The sequence below is a fragment of the Pogoniulus pusillus genome, chromosome 7, assembly GCF_015220805.1.
Source record: "Pogoniulus pusillus isolate bPogPus1 chromosome 7, bPogPus1.pri, whole genome shotgun sequence".
Classification (NCBI taxonomy): domain Eukaryota; kingdom Metazoa; phylum Chordata; class Aves; order Piciformes; family Lybiidae; genus Pogoniulus; species Pogoniulus pusillus.
The window spans coordinates 1,460,703-1,477,560 of NC_087270.1; positions in this window are offsets into that span (position 1 = coordinate 1,460,703).

A 16,858-nucleotide genomic window follows, 5' to 3' on the forward strand; every position below is an offset into this window, starting at 1 on the left:
ATATGGACATGGGACATATTTTAATGGCTATGGTAGTGTTGGGTTGATGGCTGGACTTGGTCTTAGGGGGCTTTTCCAACCAAAACAATTCTAGTTTCTATGATGATTAGCTGTGGCTGGAGGGTGGGAAGAAACAAGCGAGGCAGAACTGAAAGGGAGGTCTGGTTGCTGTGTGGCTCTGCTCTTGATGTGTAGACACCATTGTCCTGCTCTTGAAATATGTCATTGATGAGATTGTGTTGGTTCTGAGCTCCTGCTGTTTGCAAGGACCTTCTGCTAATGGAAAAATTTTCTACCCTTTTGACAGCTGCTTGAGTTTTGGGGAAAGATGAAGGAGAAAACATGACCTAAACATCTTTGTTCTGTGGGATCTTTCCTCATTGGCTTAATTGCAATAACATTTATATCACATAATACAGTGCAGCAGGGTTGTAATTTTCCTATCATGTAAATTGCAGGCTGAAAATGGTGCGAAGGAAGGACTGAAGGGAATGAATTGCTGATTTCAGAATGACTCCTGCTAACTGACAGTGTGACCAGCAAATGGTTCCTGAGGGCAAGGTGGGCTTTGTGCAGTGCTAGTGAGCTCTGGCAGGGTGCTTCGAAACACTGAATAATACATTTTGCACTAAAAGCAATTGTCTCTTCAAACACACCTGTGTGTCTTGCAGGCACTTACAAGGAAAAAGACACATTCCAGATGCTGAATTCTCTGTTTGCTGCTGAGGAAGGTTCATTTAAAAGAGACTTCTGGAATTAATTTTCCACTGTTGTTTGCGAATGGTTTTATGTCCTTGCAAGAGCCATCAGCTCCACCTGTTTTGGAAGCAGCTTGGCTTGGAAGGCATTGTTTACAAAGACATGCAGGCAATGGTTTGAAATTAGAGTAGGTTTAGACTGGATGTTAGAAACAAGTTGTTCTCACTTAGGGTGGTGGAACACTGGAACAGGTTGCCCAGGGAGGTAGTTGAGGCCCCATCCCTGGAGATATTCAAGGTCAGGCTCAACAAGGCTCTGAGCAACATGATCCAGTAGAGGATGTCTCTGCTCACTTGCAGGTGTGTTGTGCTAGATGACCTTTGGAGATTGCTTATAACACAGTTCATTCTATGAAGCAGCTCCATAGAGAAGGATCCTGGAGTCCTAGTGAAAAAATAAGCATCTAAAGGAGGCCTACAGAAAGGCTGGGAAGGGGCTATATATAAGGTCTTGTAATGAGAGGATGAGAAGTAATGGGTTTGAGCTGGTGGAGGGGAGAGTTGAACTGGGTGTTAGGAAGAAGTCCTTTACAGTGAGAGTGATGAGACACTGGCACAGGTTGTCCGGGGAGGTATTCAAGGCCAGGTTGGATGAGGCTTTGAGTGACCTGTTCTAGTGGGAGGTGTCCCTGCCTATGGCATGCTGCATGCTTTCAGTTGGCTGCAGTGTACTGCACACATTACTGCACTGAACGCCCAGAGCCCTGTGGTGAGGTGCTGCTGCAGGAGGACTCACAGCAGCCTCTGCCTTGGCACATTTCTCCTGGTAACACAGAGTTCATGAGTAAATGACCAATTAATTTAATGGCTTTGCTCTATTAGAGTAATCATTACTAATTGTGTTGCAGAGCACCAGTGTGGGGATAATCAGAATGAGTGTGAGCAGCCTGTGAAATTGCCAATTCAATTAGTGGGCTTTGCCAGGGTACAAAAAAGTTGCTGAATTGACTTCACAGAATCACAGAATGCCAGGTTGGAAGGGACCCCAAGGATCAGCTGCTCCAACCTCTCTAGGTGATAATGCAGTTGAAATGAGCTGGCCCAGCAGCCTGTCAAGCTGAGCTTTAAAACTGACCAATGTAGGGGAAATCCACTGCTTGCCTTGGGAGGTGATTCCAATCTCTAACTGTTCTCACAGTGAAAAAAATCTCCTTTTCACCACTTTTACCTCTTTTCTTCACTTCTCATTGACTATTCCAACTCTGCATGCATAACCATGTGTTACCTCCATCTTGCTTCCAAGTTGAGTTTTAGATGTAAAATATATAGAGAGAATTTTCTTAGTTTTGATGCACTGTTCCGTAACACCATCAGGGCTTTATTCTTTTCCTAAAGGTACCAAACAGGGTAGGGCTGGTACATAAAGGGTGGCTACAAGGAGGGTGGAGACTCACTTTAGAGTCACAAGAAAAAGACAATGGGTGATGGGAAAAAGTTCTCCTAGGGAGATTCCCATTGGACTCCAGAAGAAAATGTTTCACCATGAGAACGTTTAGACATTGGAATCATCTCCCAAGGGAAGTAGCAGATTACCCCCCATTGGTCAGTTTCAAGCCTCAGCTTGACAGGGTGCAGGGCCAACTCATTTCAACTGCACTATCACCTAGAAAGGTTGGACCAGATGATCCTTGGGGTCCCTTCCAACCTGGCATTCTGTGATCCACAGTACACTCGCTCATGCTCCGCTTGGCCTATAAATTAGTGCTGTAAACATTACTTTCAGCAAGTGTTAAGCTCCTTCTAGCAGATAAAGCAGCTAAATGTGCTGAGAATAAAGCTTTCTGCACATGTAGTTCTGACAGCAGAAGTCCCAAGCGGCTTTTGATTATTTAAACCCTGATGTTTTCAATTTTTTTTTCTTCCTCCCTTGACTTGTCACTGGAAGAACTTTCTTGTGCACCACCACAGCTGAAGCCTTAAAAGTTTTGAAGCATCAGGTGAAGAAAGCAATTTCATGCTTCATGCCACCATTAACGTTCTATTGTAATCTCCAGCGAACAAGCCCCTTCCCGTCAAGGTTGGGATAATGAAGGGTTTAACTTTTTTTCTCTTCTGTCAAATTAGTTGTGGGAGTGAGGAGAGAGGCCAGCTTCCCTTTTGGTTCTGCAGAGATTGCCAGCCCAGACAAATAAATGAGCATTACAGGTGATTCTTGCTTTGCGCCGAGGTAGAGAGCTTCCATTTATCGCCATCAAATGCATTAGGCTGGAAGTCAAAGCCCTTAGCTTTTTGCTTGCTGCTAGTCTGGACCAGAAGACAATCAAACCATAAGGGTCATTTTCTGCATGAGCTAACCTTTTCCTCTCTTATGGTTTGAAGCCTTTGTTGACAATGAGATGCTCAGTGGGAACATTAAATTAACACTTCATATTCGTGGCTGTAAATTTACTGGCAAGCTGAGGAAAAGTCAGGGAAAACAAACACTCCATCATTTCTGCTTCATTTAGCTGCTGAATGGGGACACTCTCACCTGCAGAGAAAAGAGGTCAGGGCAAACAGGGATAATTTTAATCTGACTCTCAGCCTAGTCTTTAGTGGCAGTGGATTGTGTTGCATTCTGTGCTGAAAGTAAAGGTGAGAGCGAGGTGAGAGCAAGAAAATGGATAAGTACTATGTGAAATGCTTAAGAGACCTTGTCACAGGCAGCAGGGATGGATGGTGGGGCCGGTTACTACGGAAACTAGCAGGCTAAATACTATTAATTTTGCAAACTACAAAATCAGTTTGCTCCTGAATAATGGCTGTGTGAAGATTTTCCTGGTGTTAGCCAGGAGACAACGCTGAATTCCTCCACTGAAGGTTTAGAAATCCCAAACTGCTTTCCTTTCACTCAGAGATAATAATGCTGGATGGGGACTTTGTCCAAGTCATGTGTTAAATGTCTCCTGTCTTTTTCCCAGGTCGTGGTGATAGCTGTCAGGGACTGATGGCCAAATAATGCTTGTTTGCTGCAGTGCTGACTGTTGTGACAGCACTCAGTTGTCACCAGCTATCAGTGTGTGCTATGCTGGTACCCAAGTTTGCAAAGCACCTGGGGGGGCTTAAAACTGGAGTTTGCCACAATCTGACAGCAGATAATGTTATAAATTCTTTGTTAAGGGAAAACTTAATTGCAGAGTGGTGTTTGGAGATGAGAATGAGGTGAATGAAACAAGAAGGCTTTGACCTGCACCACTTGTGTTCACTGGTATTGCTAAATGTCCGCCCCTGCCAAAAGCCCTACGAGGAGAGGCTGAGGGAGCTGGGATTGGTTAGCCTGGAGAAGAGGAGGCTCAGGGCAGACCTTATTGCTGTCTACAACTACCTGAGGGGAGGTTGTGGCCAGGAGGAGGTTGCTCTCTTCTCTCAGGTGGCCAGCACCAGAACAAGAGGACACAGCCTCAAGCTACACCAGGGGAGATTTAGGCTGGAGGTGAGGAGAAAGTTCTTCCCTGAGAGAGTCATTGGACACTGGAATGGGCTGCCCGGGGAGGTGGTGGAGTTGCCGTCCCTGGAGCTGTTCAAGGCAGGACTGGACGTGGCACTTGGTGCCATGGTCTGGCCTTGAGCTCTGTGCTAAAGGGTTGGACTTGATGATCTGTGAGGTCTCTTCCAACCCTGATGACACTGTGATGCCGTGACACTGTGATACTGTGAACTCTGCTAGTAAAGGATTTTAGAGGTTTCAATTCTTTTTTGATGGATGTTGTTTCTCTGGCAGGATTCAAGCTCATTGGTGAAGAGGAGGTTCCACTGTGGGTGTGAAGCAGGGGGTTGAGGTGTTGTGGGTGCAGGATGGCATTTTGTTGAACAGAGGTAGTTGGAGATAGAATAAGGGGGAATGGCCTCAAGCTGAGACTGGGGAGGTTTTGAGTGAATATTAGGAAAAAGTTTTTTCACAGAGAGAGTGGTCAGGGACTGGAATGAGCTGCCCAGGGAGGTGGTGGAGTCACCCACCCTGGATGTGTTTAAGGGTGGTTTGATTGTGGGCTTAGGGCTATGGTTTAAGGTGAATCTTTTAGAGTAGGGTTATAGGTTGGACTTGGTGATCCTGAGGGGCTTTGCCAACCTGCATATTTCTGTGATTCTGAGGTTATCCTGGGTGGAATGAGATGAGGGTGTTAGCTGCTTCCAAAGGGAAATGCCACCTTTTCTTCTAGACCTACAGGCAATTGCTGCTGGGGTGGGAGACTGCTGTGGCTGCCCCAGCCCTGCCTTGCCTGGGGATTCTAGTGAGCTGCCTGGTGGTCCCAGTGGCCTCTGAATGCCTTGTGCTGATCCTGCCTCATTTCCTGCAGGGCAGTGGGGTCAGGCCGGTGTTTAGCCTGTGGTAATGATCTCGTTAGGGAGCTGAATGGACCACCAGCCAGCCCACCGAGCACTGCTGGGAGCACCCTGCCAGCCCTGAGCATCCCGAGGGCGGTGGGAGAGTCTGTGAGAGTGAGGCAGGAGCAGCAGCAAGGAGAAGGAGATTAAGCAGCTGAGAAAGAGACAAAATGATAATGGAAAACGCTTTCAATAGTCCTAATCCTTACTGTGCGAGGACGTACAGGAATGCTTTTGTTCTCGAATTTGGATCAACTTTCACTTCAGGAGTAAAACTTCAAGTTGGTGCACCCTCATCTCCCAGTGGTCCACACAACACAAGCCTGCAGTTCACTGCCCCTGAGCTCCTGGAAGTGCTTCACCAGGCAGCAAGTGAGGGACAGCACAGGCAGGCAGAGGTGAGGGATGAAGTGTGAAGCACAAGATCTTCAAAATTGCCTTCTGCCTCAATTCCTGCTGAGGTAGCTTCTCTGCTGCAGCATCCCCAGCCTGTCCATTCACAGCCAGCAGAGATGGAAGCATCCTTGAATTCCTCAGTTGCAGCCAGGAGAAAATAGGCTTCAGCAAGAGGGCTTTGTGAATCAGGCACCTTGTGTGGGCACATGGGAGAGGCTGAGGCAATGAGAAAAAACTGGTGTGGAGTGGTGACATTTTCATGGGAGTGTTACAGAGCTAACGGTAAACAGAACTGCATAGAAGAACTACAGCAAATTGAAGTGAAACTTTCTGGCCATCTGCAGAGGACTGCAGTACTACACAGCAGTGCTACAGGTACTTGAATGAGCTTTTTTTTCACTATGTTTTTCCCAATTTTTTTGCCTGCTGACAGGCCTGAATTAATGTGTGTTTACTTGTGCTTGGGAATTTGAATGTGACTGAGGGCCTGGAGAGGAAAAGACCTTCCCTTAAAGGGACAAAGGGAGAGGTTTTAAGCTCCTCCAAGCAAAGTGAAGGGAGGAAAAGCAGCAGCAGAGTCAGTTAACTAAGAATATCTCCAGAGGTGACCGCTTGTTGCTGGGAATACTGCACATGGCTTCTCGCAACTGCCCTGGAAAAGGCGGCTGTGAAACAGCACAAGAAATGAGCTACATTAGCCAGATTAATGAATTCACAAATTGTTAGCAGACCAGGGGTGCCTGACATCTTTCTGAGAAGGTCAAAGGCATCAAAACACATCCCCCCTCCCAGGCATTCCTGCTGGTGGCCAAGGAGATGAGCTGAGGTTCCCTTAAAGGCTGGTGCCGAGGGAGGAGAGAAAAATGCAGGCAGGCTCTGTAGGCTGATCATGGCCCAGGCAGTGTCCCTGGGCTGCCAGACAATGGTGCTTCACCCAGGCAGGGCTCCTGAGCCTGGGTTTTGTCCAGTGAGGATGGCTGACACCTTATCTCATGATTTCCCACCTGCCAAGGATTCTCCTGTGCTGGGCATGCTGGGGAGTGCTGCAGGAGGGCAGGGATGCCTGGGAGGTACACATCTCCTTTTCTCTCCTAGCTGGCATGGGTGCTTGCAGGTGTTTTTAGAGGTGGTATCTGTCCTGTGCCAAGTTTTGGGACCCACTAGGTGCTGTGCTGCACACTGGGATAGGGTGGCTGGCACCTTGTGTGCCCTCTTTCCTCCTGTTTCTGGTGTGCAGGTCTCTGCAAGGCTGAGGCATGTTCCCAGCCTCACAGAGCACCACACTTCACAAAAGCATCATGCTTGCTAAGTCATTAACTGAGGGCTTTAATTCCTTATCCACGCCCAGTCAGAGACAAGGGCTGTTCTGGAGGGTCTGAGGAGGACCATGTGTCCTGTTTGAACCTTAGCAGTTGTTGGGGGCCTGGAGTCAGTGGCAGCAGTTGTTGGGGGCCTGGAGTCAGTGGCAGCTTGTTTGCGTTTTACTGCTGGTCTTTGCATTTCAAGCCTCGGAGCTTGACAAGCTCCAGTTCTACTGTGGTTCTGCTCCATTTCTGTCCTCAAATACACAGTTCTGCTGTGGTTGTAGGAGAGTTGCCTTGCTCTGAGTTGGCAGATATTCACTATTTTTTATAATGAGGGTCAGATTGGCATGCTCAGCTCTGAGCAGATTTATGAGTTGTGGCAACAGTGGAGTCTCCAAATTGCCTATTCACTGCTTGTCTGCTGCTAGAGCAGGAACCCAAAGCTTGAGTTTTGGACACTGGCTTGGAGTCTCCCACTTGGCTGCTCCTAGCAATCCCTAAACGTTCCTGTACTCTGATGGGAATTGCAGGGATTCAGATGCAGCCTTGTGCAAAGAGGTAACACTAAACTGTGACACAAAGTGGAATGCAGCAGCCTTGGCCTGCCTTTGGAGAAGGCTTCCAACACTGGGGCAATCTGCTGAAGGCACCTGGTGCTGATAGCAGCTCAGACAGAAGTCATTTGAGGTTTCCCATAGGGACCACTTGCCTCTAACAGAGACATCTTCACTGAGCAAAATATTCTTTAGGTGTATCTCAGCCCTCTTGGGTATGGATTTTGGTGTGTGGGGTAGAGGAAAGAGAACCTGGCCTGGGATCAGGGCCTGACAGTGGGGCCCTCTGTTCCCATACTGGACCTGGGGAACTGTTTGAGATGTTCAAAGAGGAGCAGAGGAGTTTGTCCCCCGTGGGCTCACAGCAGCTCTTCAATAGGTGCAAGCTTTGAACAAGGTCAAAGCTGTACTGAAAGATGCTCATGTCCAAACCCAGTGGTGCTGCTGATGAGCTGCCAGCATCTCAGGAGATTGGTCTTCCTTGGAAGAAGGTCCTGCTCAGCTCCAAGCTCAGGAGCCTGATTTCTGGCCAAGAGTTGCTGTTTCCATAGGGACTGCTGGAACAAGCAGGCATGAAGAGTCCAGGATGAAGCTAATAGAGCTCCCCAGGTGCCCCAAGCAGTGCGATGTGTGGGTGAGCAGCACTGGGGCAGGACCTCAGCATGGCTCTGAGCAGCCCTGTGAATCTCCTCTGAGTCCATGGGGTAGGCTTACACCAGCTGATCTTGCCTTGGGTGCAGAGCAGGAGCTGCTTTGCCTTTGTGAAAATATTCCTATTTATTTTACTGGCCTCTTAAAAGATAAGGCTGAAACATGCAGTCCTGCAGTCGAGAAGAAAAAATAAAGAGGATCAGACACAGCGCCCATGTACAGAGGATAATTTCTAGTCTTAGCTTATCTTGTAGGAATTACAAGATGCTGAGCAGGAAATAAATCACAATGTCAGGCCCAAATGCCACTTTCTCTGTTGGTGTGGTTTACAGCAACCCAGTCAAACCAATATATTTCGTTCCCCCTCCCAGGGTTCTCCCTCTTAATTGAATTATGCCCCTACTAGCAAATGGGATTCATACTCTGAGATAGAAGGAAATTACCATTTGTTGAGACAATGCTTTACTCCTTTCTCACCTGCACAAACATCCTTCAGGAAAATTCTATTATGCAGATATCTTTGATTAGAGACTATTGTCCCTTTTGATCTCCATCTTTGTTTGTCATAATCAGCAGCAGTGTAACACAGTGGGAATATTGTACAGCGAGTGCACAGCTGCATTTGAACTGTCCTCAACAATTGCTTGCTTGGAACTTCAAAAGGAGGGGCTTTGCTTGTGTTTAATTAAAATGCTCTCTGCTGCTGACAGCTAATTGACAGGCAGGTAGTGTATCAGTGAATCACTTGGTGTATCACAGCATCTTTATTCATTTCCTCTTCTCAGGGGTGGAGCATTTCAGAATAATTAATGCTAATGACCACCAGGAACCTGATTTCCTGATAAATTATGAATCTAAATAATCTGAAGTGATAGAGATACTTCTGTCCTCAAATCTGTTGTTGCTACCACAGGTGAAATATGACAATTAAAGGTTGACTCCTTTGACTGCTGCCATGGGTCTTTAGAGGTGTATTCTTCACATCTGGAGTGTTAAGTGATCTTTGTCCTGCATTCAAACTTTCACTTAATTCCTGATTCTCCAATGAGGAGAAATGGAGAGCTCCATGTTCAAGCCCTAGAAGGCAAGTGAGAGAAGCCAACCTCTATAAATCGTTAGTTTTCAGCTGCTGCAATGGTTTTGAGAGGGAGAAAGCTGCGGCTGGCAATACACAAATGTTTCTGCAGGAGGCATTCTATTGTCAGCTGATTTGTGGAGGAAATGGGTAAGGCAAGAGAGACTTGTTAAATGGTCCCTGCCTCCTGGTCACAAAGGATTTTTGGTGCATCAGGAAGGGAGGTGGCAATGTGCAGCCAGGGAAGGGAAAACACTGCAACAGAATCTGCTCTTCAGACTGTTTTGGATCCCTTTAAGATGACTGTATCCAATGGCTTTAGTTCTCTGGGCCACTGGGTCTGGCTCATGTTCTAGCCCCACACTCTACTGACACCAGCTCAGTTGTGTGTCGCCCTGTTCTGAAGGGGCAGAGACCTCTGAGGAACATCTTTGGTGAGCTCTTAAAATGAGTGATTAATTACATTGAATAAAGTGGCCTGGACAAACTTGCCAAGACTTTATGTTCTCCTGGTACTGAATATGTACCTAGTACTGCAAATCTTCCTGTCTTGTAGAAACTTGCTCAAATCTTTCTAATGGAGTTCGAAAAATGAGCAGGCAGACCTGGCGAGGCTGGCAACAAAACTCTGTGTCCATCTACAAGGTGGGGAGTTGGCAACTAATCTGATGACAGCAATGCCATTTGTGATTAATTTACTTGGAGCAGCAACTGCTGATCTGTGCCAGTATTGGTGAGCTGCTGCTGTTTGCAGGAGCTGCAATAAATATGCAGAAATGCCTGCGTGGCGTGGGCATGGTACCCGCTGGAGCAGGCACTGGCTGCTCTTCCCTTGCATGTGGTGCAATCCCTGGAGCTCACTGCTGCCCTAGGCAGCTGCTCCTATCTTGGCTGTGGACCTCCAGGTTCACACACCCATTGCAAAGGGATTTCTGCGCTCCTTGATCTCTAGCCAGACATCAGCTCTGCAGGGTGGAGTGCAACTGCCTTGACAGAAGAGCAGTGTTCCTGTGTCTCACCTGCCCCATAACTGCTGCCTCTGTAACTGAGAGGATGGATTCTTTTGTTAGCACAGCAGTAATTTTACCAGCCAAGTGTGAATACAGGGAGATTTGAAGCCACGAGCTCTTTCCTGAGGCTTTCTGAGCTCTGTTGGTTGTTCCTCAGGTGTGGATCCTGTGGTGCTGCATGCCCACCTCTGAACTCCTGTGCCCTGAGTAGCTGTCAGGCTGCTGGCTCACAGCCCAGTGCCTTCCCAAGACAGACGTGTGCCAGATCATTTCAAGCATAAAATTGATGCTTACTCCAGCAGTATGACAACCAAAAGGAAGAAAGCATAAAAATTATTTACTGACTCAGTGGCTAGTTCCATTTATTAGTTTCCCATCTCTTACAGAGCTAATTACAGCAAATCTCATTAACTGCCTGGAGTGGGTTGGAGAGTGGCTTTCCTGCAGCTGGTTGATGATGTCGACTTAGTGCCTGTGTACTGGTAGCAGTCATCAGGAAATCTTGGATTTCCCAAGGCAGCAGGCTTGGTGCTAATTTCCATGGTCTCTTTTAGCATGTGCTGATGTTAGTGGTGATATTTACAGCCCTGCTTCTCCTTTTGCCTGAGTTCTGTGTGCTCCCACAGCAATAGGAGAACAAATTAAACTTCTAGGGCCAAACACCTTCCAGTGTTGCATGTGGGATGAATCCAAGCATTTTCTGCCTGTGAACTGTGCTGCACATGTAAACACCTCCCCAGCTGCTCTACCAGTGCAGAGGTAAAGAGGTGGCTGCTGAAGTCAAAGGGGACCCTTAGAGCCCCCAGACTTGTGGCAGGCCCCTGTCTTGCCTTGCCCTGTATAAAAATAACCTTTACACACCCCTCTGCAAAGCTTGGAGCAAGGAAGTCCTGCTAGAAGAGGCCTCAGAGTTGTCAGGATCCCTTCCAACATAGAGCGACTATTCTAGTGGTTCAGGAAGAAAAGGCTAAATCAAAGCTCCAGCATGCAAATATTGTATTTCAAGTAATTATCTGTTCTCTGTCTCTTGATGCAGAGAGGCTGGGAGCCCTTTGTAATCCTAGCTCCTCCGGGGGTGTTTTGATGCCTTCACATGAAACTGCTGGTTTACTGGGGTGGGAGTTCCCCACTGCTGTGCCCTGCCTGGCAGTTTTCTGTCCTACCTCGTGGTAAATCACTGTCCTTGGGGTGAAAGCAGAGGTTCAGAGGTCCACCTCTGAGTCTTGCTCTTAAGCAGTACAAGAAAACTCAAAGTGAAGTCTTTTCAGGTTGAGGGAAGGCAGCTGCGAGAACCAGCACTAAAAGCAAAGAACACCAACAGACTCCAGCTGCTGGCGAGTTCAGGGAAGCAAGAGATAAATGTGGGGCACGGATAGCAGCTGTCCAGCAGCCTGGAGTTCTGCCATGCTTGGCTGTTGGCAGGTTTGGAGGGGCACAATGGGTCTGTAACACAGCACAGAGCAGGGCTGGGGGCTTCTATGTGCCTGGCTGAGCTTCCAGGCCCCTGGCTTGGCATTCTTCTTCAAGCCAAGGCTGTGTCTCTGCCTTTCAAGAGCCGTGTGTGGCAGGTGGGAGATAGCAGGGCGCTGCGGGAAGGCTTTGATTGCCACAACTTCAGCACATGCCGATGGCTCCATTTGATTCCCCACAATAAAACCTGTGTTTGACTTCCAGTCTAGAAACTGCCTCTGGTGAGAAATCAGGGGTTGGCTGGGGGCTGCAACATGAATAGCAGCTCCAGTCAGCCTTCCAAGTGAGGCAATTACATTTTTAGGCTGGATAGGATTATAGTAACAGCCTCTTTGCAGGCTGTATTTTCACAGAAGTCAAGCAAACTTTCATTTATGCCCTTTGCCTTGACTAAAGCTTAAGGGCTTGTCGCTGCTTACGTCTGTAGTGCCTTTTTGTGCTGATAGGGAAAGAAGACCAATGCAGGAGGACTGTTGTTTACCTGCTGGGTGGTGGGTATGCAATTTCCAGGGGGTAGCTTGTTTTCATGTCATCAATTTTCATATATTAGCTAAGAATTAATTAAGAATACACTCTGGCTAGGTGCACATGTTCTGCAAATTACCTTGCAAACTAATCTAATACTAACAGCTAAGCAGCTGGAAGCAGGATCACTTCTTTTAATCCCCAAAACCAAGTCCAAACTTGGGAAAAATTTAGGTCCCCAATTCCTATCAGTGGGTGCCAGGTGTGAAAATGTTGTCACAGGTCTGGGTCATAACCAGTTGATAAAGGATGGTGGGACCTTGCCTGGAGTACTGTGCCTTAACACAAGAGAGACATAGACCTGCTGAACTGGACCCAGAGGAGGACCACAGAGGTAATCAGAGGGTTGGAGCACCTCTCTCGCAAAGCCAAGCTGAAAGAATTGAGGCTGTTCAGCCTGGAGAAGAGAAGGCTCCAGGGAAAGCTTATAGCTACATTTCCACATCTGAAGGGGACCTACAGGAAGGCTGGAAAGGGACTGTTTGGAAGAGCTTGTAGCAACAAGATGAGAGACAGTGGTTTGACACTGGAGAAAGGGAGATGTGGGTTGGCATCAGGAGGCAGTTCTTTACAATGAGAGTGGTGAAATACTGGTACAGGTTGCCCAGGGATGTGGTTGAGGCTCTGTCCCTGAAAACATTCAAGATGAGACTTGATGTGTCTCTGGGCAGCCTGATGTATTTGGGGGTGTCCCTGCTGACTGCAGGTGAGTTGGACAAGATGATCTTTGAGGGTCCCTTCCAACTCGATGCAGTCTGTGAATCTGTAAAATATTTAGGTCCCCATTCCTATCAATGGGTGCCAGGTGTGAAAATGCTGTGACAGATCTGGGTCATAGCCAGTTAGCAAAAAGTGCCCTAGTGGCAAGTGTCCCTGCCCATGGCAGGGGAGTTGGAAATAGATGGTCCTCAATGTCCCTTCCAACCCTGACCATTCTGTGAATTAGCAAAGTGCGGTTTGTGCTGTAGCACAAAACCCTTTGCCATTAGCCAAAGCCCTGCCAGAAGCACATCTGCCTGCATGGCTGTGGTCAGGCTTCTGCAGCCAAGAGTGTGAGGGGTGATGGGGCTGGCACAACAAGCCCCTGTTCACCAGATGATGAGGCTTTTGATGGCCATGGTTTAATCCAGAGCATGGAAGAAGGGAAGTCCAGGGTTCGAGCTGCTCATTGGGTTGGATTGGATGTGGCTGCTGCCCTATTGGCATTTTTGGGAAGGCTCCCAAGATTTTGGGTGCTAGAAGTGCTGCATGGTGGTGGCAGCAGAAGCAAGGTCTGTGCAGCAAGGAGTGCGTGTCAGAAGGAATACAAATTGTTCTGCTGCCAATTTTTTCTTGACTGTACAGTAACTTTGTAATTAATGTGTTAGCTGATTGCCAATTAACAAGAAAAATTGCCTTAGCTGCTGACTGCTTCTCCGCTCCCAATATATTCCTTTTTCCCCCCCCACTGCCTTTCATCTCTGCAGTCAGTCAGATACCACCATTGAAGCCATCTGCCCCTTTGCTCTGGGAATTGCTGTCATAGCTTCTGGTCCCTTACTGTGTCAGATCCAGCCCTCTTGGGACTTGCCTTACCGCTTTGTGACTTTCCTTCCTCCCTTCATCTCTCATCCTGCCTTTCCCTACTTTTGGCTGTCTATCTCTTTGGGATCCTTTCCCTCCACTTCAGACATAGCCATCCCAGACTCCCCTTTGCAAACAGTTTCCCATGCTTTGTTGGTGGTTGAGATGGGTCTTTCTTCTCTTGCTCCAAAGGCATTATTAGCTATGTGAGGCCAGTGGTGGCCTACTCTTGTACAGGTTTACTGGGAAGGCGAGGAAGACACTCCTGTGTAGTTGAGAAGCTGATGGTGGGAGCAAGAAGGGATGTTAACTGTCCTGTCCCAAAAGGTTGTGCACTGCTGTGGAGATATAAAGCTTGACCTGCAGCCCAGCTTGAGCAATGGCTTCACTGAAGCTCAGGTTGAAGCATGCCAAGGAACTGAGAGTATGGTTGTGTCCTTCCCATAGCAATGAGTCATAGACACCATCAAGGCTGATAAAGGCTTTCAGATTGTGTCTTCATTTGCCTTTTGGCTCTGAGGCAAGAAACTTGCTCGTACTGGGCACTGTTGTTGTGACAGCACAAATCTGGTACAGCCCCTGTCTGTGGCAGGCTGTCCTCGTCAGACTGGGGACTGCATGGGGCATGTGGGACAGGACTTATCCAAGCAGACCTCTCTCCTGGTACAGGTGCAGGTGATGAGTTGTCTGCACTGCCCTTTGTTGGGAAAGAATGGAAATGGGCATGGTACACTCAGCCACAGAAGAGAGGAACCGAGCAGGTCAGAGAATTTTTCCACTTAGGACATCTGTCTTGGCACTGATGGCAGGAGACTGATATGAGTGCTGATGTCCACAGCTCATGTTGTGGTCAGCTCAGGACTGAGGACACTGATGGCGCTGGAGCCATCCTGGCCCCTCTACTGGCACCTTGCAGGGTGCAAGTACTGCTGATGGTCAAGGGACATCCCCTGAGCCCTCTGGCTTTGCTCTCCTGCTTTATTATTATGCCAACAAAAAATTCCTTAAGTACAGCCAATCCAGTCACCTATTTATTCTCTCCATATGTGGTGTGTGTGCCTCTGGCATGTATATTTATATAAATTCTTATTTTCTGGCTTCATAAAATACCCGTTAAGGAGTGGGGCTGGGTGGGGGTGACCCAGATGCACAAGAGGAGATGTTTCATATCTCAAGGAGTGCCGTATGTGCCCCCCGGCAGCCCCTCCCTGCTGCCTATCAGATGTAGGGTTTAATGGGCTTAAGAATTAGAGCAGCTGCTTGGTGCAGAATTTATTGACCAACTGTGCATAACGAGGGGAATTAAAAACCTAATTGGCTGAGCTGCTCCTTGTCAGTTTGAGAATTCTTACCTTGCTCATGGCTGGATGTTTTTAGCGAGGCTTCTAGGGTCTTTCCTCTCCCTCCTACCTTTCTGTTTCTGGTTTATGAGCCTGAAATGTAACTGTAGAAAGCCTGCCCATCTCCTTGGGATTATGCCATCATCTTCACCAGTGATCTGGAGGAGGAAGCAGCAATGTTCATGGTGTCTGGTATCCAGACCCCGGCTGGAGTTTGATGCTTAGGGCTGGTTGTCTGGCAAGGGATGAGAATAGAAGAGTTACATGGGGTTCAAGCCACTTTGTGAGTGTGGTGGTTTGGGTGTTATCCCCCCCCCCCCCCCCCCCCCACTTTTATAAACACCCCCAGCTAACTCAGACGGACTCTGGGAATATAAATGAAGCTATTTATTTACAGCTAGCACAATATACAAGCAGCTATTTACAGTATATACAGATATAGACAGAAATGGACAAGGTAAAAGGGAATACAGAAACACAACTCCCCTCCCAGAAACCTGAGTCCCCTGGAGGGGCTCTCAACCACCCCTGCACCTTCCCCCTGCCCCTCTCAACCTTACCCCAAATCCTAGGAAGAAAAAGAGGTTCAGCCAAGAGGTTAAGGAGCAAGGTTAGTGGCAGTGAGGGTAGGGAGATGTAGCTCAGCCCAGAAGCCAGCCAGAAAGTGCAGACAAAATGACGAATGTGCTATCTAATGTTTACATTCTTCTTCAGTGAGACTCTGAGGGAAGCAGACATCACCAATGTTTTCCTTTCACAGCCTATCATCTAGTTCTTTTCACCAAAACACTCTAGCCTGCTTCAAACTAGCACAGTGAGCCACCTCCCAGAGCAGGGAGCATGTCCCTTGCAGTGGCAGTTGTGTAGACTGAAATATGTTCTCCCTTCTAGAGTGAATTTCGCTTGGGTTTCTGCATCTGCACAAAACTAGAGCTTGTTTGCTGTATTAAAGTTGGAAAAAGCACTTGCCTGAAAGTCAAAGTGTGAGTGGAACATCAGTCCTGCAACCTACAATTCTCTGAAGGCACCATCCTAGCTTTTCTTGCAATGAGCTGGGTCATTAAATGCTCCCCTGGAGAAATTTCACCTGTACTCTCTGCTTTCTGCTGACTTTTTTCCAGCTGTGTACAGGGAAGAACAAAACTAGTTTGAATTTCAACTCTCTAGATCTTAAAAGCTTGCTGCAGATTTCTTCTGAGACAGAATGTGAAGGGCTGTGCCACTGGCTGGGCATAGTCTGTAGCACATCCCACATCACCTGCAGGGTCCAAAGCTATGGGGTTGTCATCCCATGCCAGGAGACCCTTGCAGGTGCACACTGAAAAGGCAGTTTCTGTGCATTGCTCAAGCACCACACCCCAGTGTGGAGTTGGTGGTTGTACAGTGGCACCTCACTGGTGTGCAGTGCTACTCATCAGTGCATATGGGGCTTGACCCCACTGTGAAAATGGAGAGAGTGGCTTTCTCTGGTGTCACATGGCTTCATCCAGACCAGACATGCTGCCAGAAGACCACAGCCCTGGCCCCACCCAAAGGACCCTTACTGCCCAAATCTTGCAATACATCACTCCCTTGAGGGACAGTCTGACATCATGTGTTTCACATCTGCAAGGTCATGGCTTGGTCTCTAAAGGGGTTCCTCCCAGGCCATCTCTGGAAGTGCTCTGAGCATGGTGCAGCTTTCTGAGGAGGCATTCTCAGTTGATTTCTTGATGTTACCCAGCACCATTGCTCTATTACAGCTCCATTACAACCATTAAGGCTGTAGTGCACTAAGAGAAGATGCAGTTAAGTGTCTTGTGTTAGCAATGGCCATGCAGATGCTCCTGCTGCATCACATGGGAGTTGGGGCCAGGCCTCTACTCCAGACTCTGCTGTGCTGTCTCCAGCTTGCAGAGACCAGAAGA